We start from the raw sequence: 8,682 nt of genomic DNA, 5'->3' as shown, positions 1-8,682 counted from the left end.
AAAGTTTCGTTAGTATGCAAGGCTTGTTTACGCTCATTGACAAAGCTCCAAAAGGATTTCAAGTTGTTAGGAATAGTAGCATTCACACGGTTGAGGTATGTCTGATAGCATTGTGAAGCCGTGGTACTGCACAAGGTGCGAGCTCGACGGAATTCATCATAACTCTCCTGTCGTAAAGTTGATTTATAAACTTTATGGAGCCGCTTTTTCTCAATGACTAACCTTTTCAGCCTAGGTGAGAACCAGATGGGAAATTTGGAAGCCTTTACTTTCTTGATCGGAGTGTTGGTAAGAACCACACCTTGAATTTTTTCAATAATGTCATTGAAAAACAACAACGTATCAGGCACATCAAAATAGACTGTATCCAAAGTATGGCGAAGATTTTCATAAATGTTGTCTAAGTTACATCTTCTAAAGTCTGGTATTGTAGTGAAGGATCTTTCCGTGGGTGCAGCGGTGAGCGAAACATCGATAGATATTGCAGGATGGGCATCCTCCAAGGGAAGGAGCTGATCAACGGCTTGAAGTACGGTGTGGGTTTTATTGCTGAAAACGAGGTCAAGGAGGACTCCTCGAGCATTCAAAACTGAGTTTATTTGTTTTAGTTGGTGAGTCGCCGCCATATCACATATATGTTGTGCGGCTCTAGGACGAGCAATTTGTGCGCAATCCTTCCAATCTGTACCAGGCAAGTTGAAGTCACCTAGTATAAGAATATCACTGAATCCTGAGCCCGAAGACAAGACCTCATCCACCACATCTGTAAACTTAGAGAATAGATCAGCAGAGGAGGGATATATGTGCCACCAATAAACAGTTGTGTATCACGTGAGATCTTTAGTGAAACAAAAAGACTTTCGGTTTCTTGGTTCGATGGGAAGATCTCAGCTGGGCACAGTTCAGAAGCGGTTGCAATCAGCACGCCCCCTCCGCTGGTTTTGCTACTTGTTTTTGTCGATCTATCCTTACGGAATACATTGAAATTAGTAAATCCCAGTTCAGCATTTGTTATTTCAGGTACAAGATTAGTTTCTGTAATTACTATAACGTCATAAACGCATGCTGCAATGGCCTTTCTGAGTGATTGAATTTTTGTACGTAATCCATTTGCGTTCTGGTAGTATATATGAAGGCCATTACGTAGCTTGATTAGTTTTTTGGTTTGGAATTATTAACGATCTTGGGTACGCCATTGCGATATTTTTAATAGTTAAGTCAGACTCCCCAGCGTTCTTCCTACGTTCCAGTCCACTTATGAGGTACTTCAGATGTTCTCTTTCCTTTGGAGTTCTGTCACGGGAAATGTCGATTTCGGAGAAAGACTCGTCCAGTTTGCTTTTGACCATTGACTTGACTTGACCATTGACTTGACTTTGACCTCGACATTGACAGCACACCCTAGCCGCTCTCTCTCCGACGCTTATATTGATATTTATTGCATGTTCTTTACTATTGCATGTTCTTTTCGTGTAGAGTACTGTCACTTATTACATAACTCAGTCAGTATTACTTAACTGCTGAAATTCATTTAATTTTTCATTTAATTTTACTTTTCATTCAATTTTATTTTTCACTCATACAAAATAATAAAACTAAATTGCGCCACTTTAACTTCATAATCTTTATAGCAACTTAGCAGACGCACAGGCACAGCCTATGTCTGCTAATTCCAGAACTAATTAGATAGGAACAACCTTTTACGCATGTATATAGTTAATTAGTTATAGTTAGTTAGTTTAGTTTTGCATAAAGAACTTTTTTCTTTTGTACATTTGGTTGTGTAATTTTTATATATATGGTGGAATAAATTCATAATTCATTCATTCATTCATTCATTCATAACTCTATCTTGCTGTCTTTTCTCTCTAATTTGAGGTCCAGGAAGTTGATCTTTTTGTTTTCTTCAAACTCGTTGGTAAAGGTGAGGTTTGGGTGGTGGCTTTTTAGTGTCTGCATCATCGTTTCATGCTCCTGCTCCTGGGCTTGTCTGAAGATAACACGAATGTCGTCTACATATCTAACATACAGTTTTACATCATGATTCTTTCTTAAATTCATTAACATTTCTTTTTCCTGGTGCTGTAAAAATATTTCTGACAAAATTGCCGAAAGTGGACTTCCCATAGCTAAACCATCTGTTTGTTCGTAAAATCTATTGTTAAATCTAATCTGTACACAAACATACCTGTATCAGAAACTGTAGATCTTGTTAAATGTAGGCTTTTGCAGAATAGTTTAGACGATGAATATGTCAATCAGATTGTAAAATTGCTTGTGACTGTTTTGAAGCAAAATTATTTTAGATTTAACAATAGATTTTACGAACAAACAGATGGTTTAGCTATGGGAAGTCCACTTTCGGCAATTTTGTCAGAAATATTTTTACAGCACCAGGAAAAAGAAATGTTAATGAATTTAAGAAAGAATCATGATGTAAAACTGTATGTTAGATATGTAGACGACATTCTTGTTATCTTCAGACAAGCCCAGGAGCAGGAGCATGAAACGATGATGCAGACACTAAACAGCCACCACCCAAACCTCACCTTTACCAACGAGTTTGAAGAAAACAAAAAGATCAACTTCCTGGACCTCACATTAGAGAGAAAAGACAGCAAGATAGAGTTTGACATCTACAGGAAACCTACGCAAACGGACACTACAATCAACAACAAGTCTATCCATCCGACAATCCACAAGACCGCAGCCTTTAGATCTATGCTGTACCGAGCCTATAAGATCCCACTTAGCCAAGCCAATAGGAAAAAAGAACTGGACACCATTAAGAAGATCGCCCAAGTGAATGGATTTCGAACTAAGACGATAGAGGACATCGCAAGGAAGACGAGGAGAAAAATCGATAGACAGAATACACTAAACAGCAGAACAACATTAGAAGAGATAAAAGAGGAAAGCACCAGATATATCACATTTAGCTACACGGGGACTACAACACAAAGGACTGCTAACAGATTCAAGAAATACGGAGTTTCAATAGCCTACAGGACTTAGAACACCATGAGTAAAATACTGCATCCAAAAATAGAAGATTGTAACAAATTTGACACTTCGGGCATCTATAAAATCAATTGTAACGATTGTGATAGCTTCTACATTGGACAGACTGTGAACTTCGTAAACCGCTTCAAAAACCACATATCTGCGTGGAGGAACAACAAACCGGAAAGATCAAATGTCGCACAACACCTGTTACAAAATGGGTACTCACTAGGAAAAATGGAGGATAGTCTAGATATTTTAAAGAATTGTAAGAAAGGATATGTAATGAATGCTTGGGAGGAATTGTATATTTATAAGGAAAAATGTAAAGATAGAAATAAGTTGATTAATGAACAAATACATTTTGATTCCAGTTGTACTTATAAAAATGTATTGGCCGGTGCTTCCGGTAGCCAATAGGGTATAAGTAGGGACGCCATTCAAGATTCTTGTCATTCGCCTATTGGGTCTGATGATGATTGGAGTGTCCAATCGAAATCGATCACCACTTACCATCGTTTTTGTATATTTACCGTCTTGTGAGTAACAGTATAAGCGTCAATATATGTTTTAAGTGTTATAAGACGTTTCTTTTATTTACTTTCCGTATATTACTAATGACTTTGGTTAATTAATGGACGAGAAGTTAGGACTGTTGTTGACTGAGATTTGGTTGATTTGCCCATACAAATAACATTATTGTGTTCACCAGTGACACCGGTAAGTGGTAAGTAGGCTAGGTGTGGTTGGACTCTTTCATTATTGCGCTCATGTTCACTCATCCTGTTACGCGCATAATAAGCGTACTACTAGTATATATATATATAATACGCTAAGCCAAGCTTTTGTGAACAGAACTTCTCCCTCATTTTTAGACCGATTTTGATGATTCTGGTGTACCTGATTACCTGATTACCTTCCTCTTCACCAAGACCAGCTTTGCCGGATAGGTTGTGTCATGATAAAATAAAAGTAAAATACTATTGGTAATTCTGAGCAATTACTTGGTCAACCCCAATTTTTTTCATATTTTACTACGGTCATCAGGAGGTTCTCAGAAAGCAAGAAACATATAATTTAAGCCCCGCAAGGTTAAGTTAGGTTAGGTTAAGTTAGGTTATTAATTAACCTAACCTAACGTAACCTAACGTAACGTAACGGTACTGTTACAATTGGCCTTAGAGATGTATTTGAGACTAAAAAAAACATAATAAGTTAGGTTAGGTTAAGTTAGGTTATTAATTAACTCAGTAATCGCCGGGAGGATTGTCGGAGGAACCACTAGCCATAGCCATAACGGTACTGTCACAACTGGCCTTCCGCGCGTCTCCCGCAAGCCACTGTTATCGCTTAAACTTTGAACCTTCTTATCGCTCGGCAACCTGTAATATGGCCTTGCGGGCCTTGAATTATATGTTTCTTGCTTTCTGAGAACCTCCCGATGACCGTAGTAAAGTATGAAAAAAATTGGGGTTGACCAAGTAATTGCTCAGAATTACCATACTATTTAATAAAATCTATTTACATTATATACATTCAATCACTTATGGCGGTGGATCAACCCTATTTATTCACTGTTTCAAAGTATTCGTCAAGGCTATAAAAAGGTTTGGTTACTAGCCAGGACCTAAGGGCAGTGCTAAATTTCTTTATTTCCAGGTTTTTTATATCTTGGGGCAAGTTGTTGTAGATCCTAATTGCTATGGTCGGGAAGGCATTCTTCGTCTTAGCAAGTCTACAGAAGGGGATGTCAATTTCATGGTTTCGTCTTGTCTGGTGTTTGTGAACGGTATCTCTGGCTGGAAACTTATGGATATTGCTTTTAACATATGTTGCACTTAGTAGAATAAAGTGGCTAAAGACTGTTAATATGTTTGTTTCTATAAAAAGAGGCTGGCAGTGGTCCAGTCTTTTGCTGGAAGTTATAGTCCTAACAGCCTTCTTCTGCTGCAAGAGTACATCTTTACAATTAGGCGCATGCCCCCAGAGCAGTAGGCCGTAACTCAGCACGCTATGGAAAAGAGCGTGGTAGACCACCTTTAAATATTGTGGAGTTACTAGCTTGGTAAGCTTGCGTAACAGGCACACGACTCTAGACAGCCTTCTACAAACAACTTCGATATGATCTGCCCACGTCAGTTTGGGGTCGATGGTGAAACCTAGCAGATGGACTTTGGTTTCGATTTGGGGATATCGAGTTAGGGTGCATACGATTTTTTGGGTCTCTTCCTCGTTCAGCTTAAATCTGTTGGCTGAGAACCATGCCTTAGCTTCATCAAATAGTGTTTCAGCCGTTTCAAGCGCACAAAAAAAAAGCGCGTTTTTGTAAAAAAAGGCCCTGATCTGTAGTTTTGCAAAGTGGTTATCATTTTTTGAAATCTTTATTAGTGTGGGAAGGATCTTTCATTAAAGTTAGGGGTTTCCCCTTAAGGTTAACATAGAGGAATCTATTTATTTAATTAGCAACTTTGTCTCCACTAATTTGAGAGAACAGCAGGGGGTAGTAATTTGGTAGAGGTGTCTAAAGAAAGGTATAGGTCTCTAGATGAGCCATCAAAAGAAAACCTAAGTAAATTCCCTTGGAGCTCTGCCCCAGTGGCCTTTAAAGTTCTCTCCTCAGATTTTGTTTAATTATAGACATATGGATAATTTTCACTACTTTTGTGAAATAGCTGTGTATTAAACAACACATTACTAGGGAATTACTGATTTAGTCAAAAAGAAGTGTTTGCAATGTTATTTTCAGATTTTAAAACTGGTTTTCTTCTGCATCATGTCATATTTTGCAATATAACATTCCATTAGCAAATCAGTAAAAAAACTTAATATCACAGCACATCTTTATAAGAATCACAGTACATGAAAAAAGAAATTATTTCTTATTGAATTACTTTATATCTATATATTATTATCTTTATTATCTATATCTATATACAGGTTGGTGTCTGCCTTTTTTTACCACTTTTGCCTATATTTTATCATATTATTCAATACAGATTATCATATGTTTATGAGAATACTGTCATACATGTTTTCAATAATTGGGAAAATTTTAGTTTTTTTTTCAATACAATACAAAATATACAAGCGCAGAAGTGCACGATGCCCTTATGAGCCGTGTCCATATTTTGTTAAATTAATAGTTGTTTACAACAACTGGATTAAGTTTGTAATAATTTGTACTAGAGGTCGTCCAACGGTCGAAAACTCAACCAAAAATATCTAACGTACAGAATTCTCTTTTTTCACCTCACACTGTAAATAAAACATGTGATTGAAATTTCTTCCCGTTGTATTGATTTTATGTTTATATTTCGTTGTTATTTCGTCACCAGGGCAACCCATAAGACCCATGTTTATTTTTTAAATTTTTAAATTCATTTTTTCCACTTATTTTTGAGCCTATTTTAATTTATAAATGGATTCTACACACCTTTAGGGAAATATCTTTCTAACAGTATGCGTAGATTTTCCCTACAATGCACATGAGCTGAGAAAAAAGGTTTTAAAGAAACATGCTTGCCTATCAGTATATAGATGTAGAAATAATATGTGCATGATTTAGAAAGTCATTAAGGATGGACCATAATTTAAACTATAGATTTAATCTGTATTACAATGATGAGATTGCAGAAGTGTTTACCACAAAAGATCCAACAATATGGGTTTAGGGCCTAATACTATTTAAGGGTTCCTACAAAAGGCGGGAAACCAGTTAACGTAGTAATAATATCTCCGACGACGTACGGTAATGGAAATATTTTATTCATTTAATGATCAACCATATTTTGTAACTAAAGCAATAATGCCAATATTCATTATTGTTTTTACACTTATTACTAATTAAATAATGCTAAATGATCAAAATTTGTATAATTTCATCCTATTTATCGCAGTTTGATGAATTAATCAATTAAGTTTGACTAATTCCTTAATTAAGTTAAGCCTTGAAAGTGGATGTCGATTTCGACGGGTTTCAACTAGTAAATTATATTACGTTGTACAAAATAAGCTATTAAAGCCATTTTTCAGTGATATTTTGTGGCCTATTCCTAGGCTTTGGTAAAGCTCATCTTATGCAGTAGAAAGTTTTCTGTCCCCGTGTAACTTTATAATGGTTCTTGCGAGTGAAAAATAACAATTTTACCAAGCACACAACCACAAAAATACAAATACGGTATAATATATCCGTCTGGCAATGAATAAAACTTGGAATCGTTTGTATGAAAGGCAAAATGGTTTGAAGTTCACAGTGATGAGGCACACAAAGTTTTCTAGCTTTACCAAGGCGACTTGATCCCGTTAAGACAATGATACTTAAGACAACTAGTTAAGTTAATGTGAGGTAGAATGTCTTCTCTTTAAAAGTAAAACTCTCTTGCCATCTTCATTAACCGACTGCAATCCTTAATCCTCTACCAAGTCTTTTAACACCTCTATAGTATTTGGACACCCAACTCGTTCGTTTCATAAGTTCTAGTTTAACTTTCACTTCAGTTTACTTACATCTTGATTCATTTTTATCGAACCTTTAACAAACACAAGGAATCAAAGCGGGATCTTAGTAGTTGAATATTCTAGTTGAGTATATATGAACATATTCTTAGTAGTAATTTCTTCATTAGATTTAGCTAATGCAATCTTATATACAGTAGTATTTATATCTTTCTTTGGCAATTTTTATCAAGACTTTGTTAATTTTAAGTAATACTAATAATATACGTCGAACCCATGTATGTTTCAAAATAAAACCTATTTCAACATTTCAGTATCTTTTCCTTACCTTTTCCACTGTGACAATAACCAAGCCACGTGCAAGAATTGTGTGGATATTTTTCGGCCACGAAGGACCTATCCAGGTTCTGTAAGCTTGGTTCATAAAGAATGCTACATTTTAATCATAAAGAATGCCAAGGTATCTGTACCTAGAAGAAAAGTATAGAGTATTCAAATAGTATGAAATTTTATCCATAAAAAGCCGTTTTTGTTAAACGAATGATATCAGTCGAATTGTGAATCAACCAAAACATGTGTATTAAGAATCGGCAGGAGTCAATAATTTTGCATTGTTGTTGACCGTCAGACGCCAGGCTAAACAGTGGTTGTCCTAGCGCCAAACAGCAAAACATGCGTTCACGTTGAAACATTTATATTAAACTAATATTTAAAAAAGCTTACTCCCTATATGGGAAATCCACTTAAAAGGATAACTTGTTGAAGATCTACATTAAAAATTAACAAAATGAAATTAAATTCAATACTCTAAAGCTTGGTGAAAAATTTAATATCTTGGTGTAAATTTTGAAAATTAAATAGTGTTTGATAGTTGTGAAGTTATACAAAACTTTCGAAAAGATCTAGAAAGATTAGTTGGAACAATTTTTTTTGGTCCAAATCAGAAGTTTAATATCATTAATCAGTATCTCTGGCCTAGACTAACTAGACAACTAGATTAAAAAACTATTTTGCAAGTAACACCAAACGAATTAATAAGTATTACATTTCTTGAGGACATAGATAAAGTACAGTAAAAGAAATTCTCACTCTACCAAGTGACACACCCAATTATTTCTTACATTCCCCTAAAATATTCAAAGGTCTGGGAATAATTCGAGCAAAATGGGAAAGTTCCGAACATCATATTTAAACATGTGTGTAATTCTAAAAAAAAAAAAAAAA

Source organism: Macrosteles quadrilineatus, unplaced genomic scaffold, assembly GCF_028750875.1.
Source record: "Macrosteles quadrilineatus isolate MER2022 unplaced genomic scaffold, UCM_ALF_1.0 Scaffold_1__1_contigs__length_201487025, whole genome shotgun sequence".
NCBI lineage: Eukaryota > Metazoa > Arthropoda > Insecta > Hemiptera > Cicadellidae > Macrosteles > Macrosteles quadrilineatus.
The sequence above is the reverse complement of the archived record's forward strand: the minus strand, read 5'-3'. Positions refer to the sequence as shown.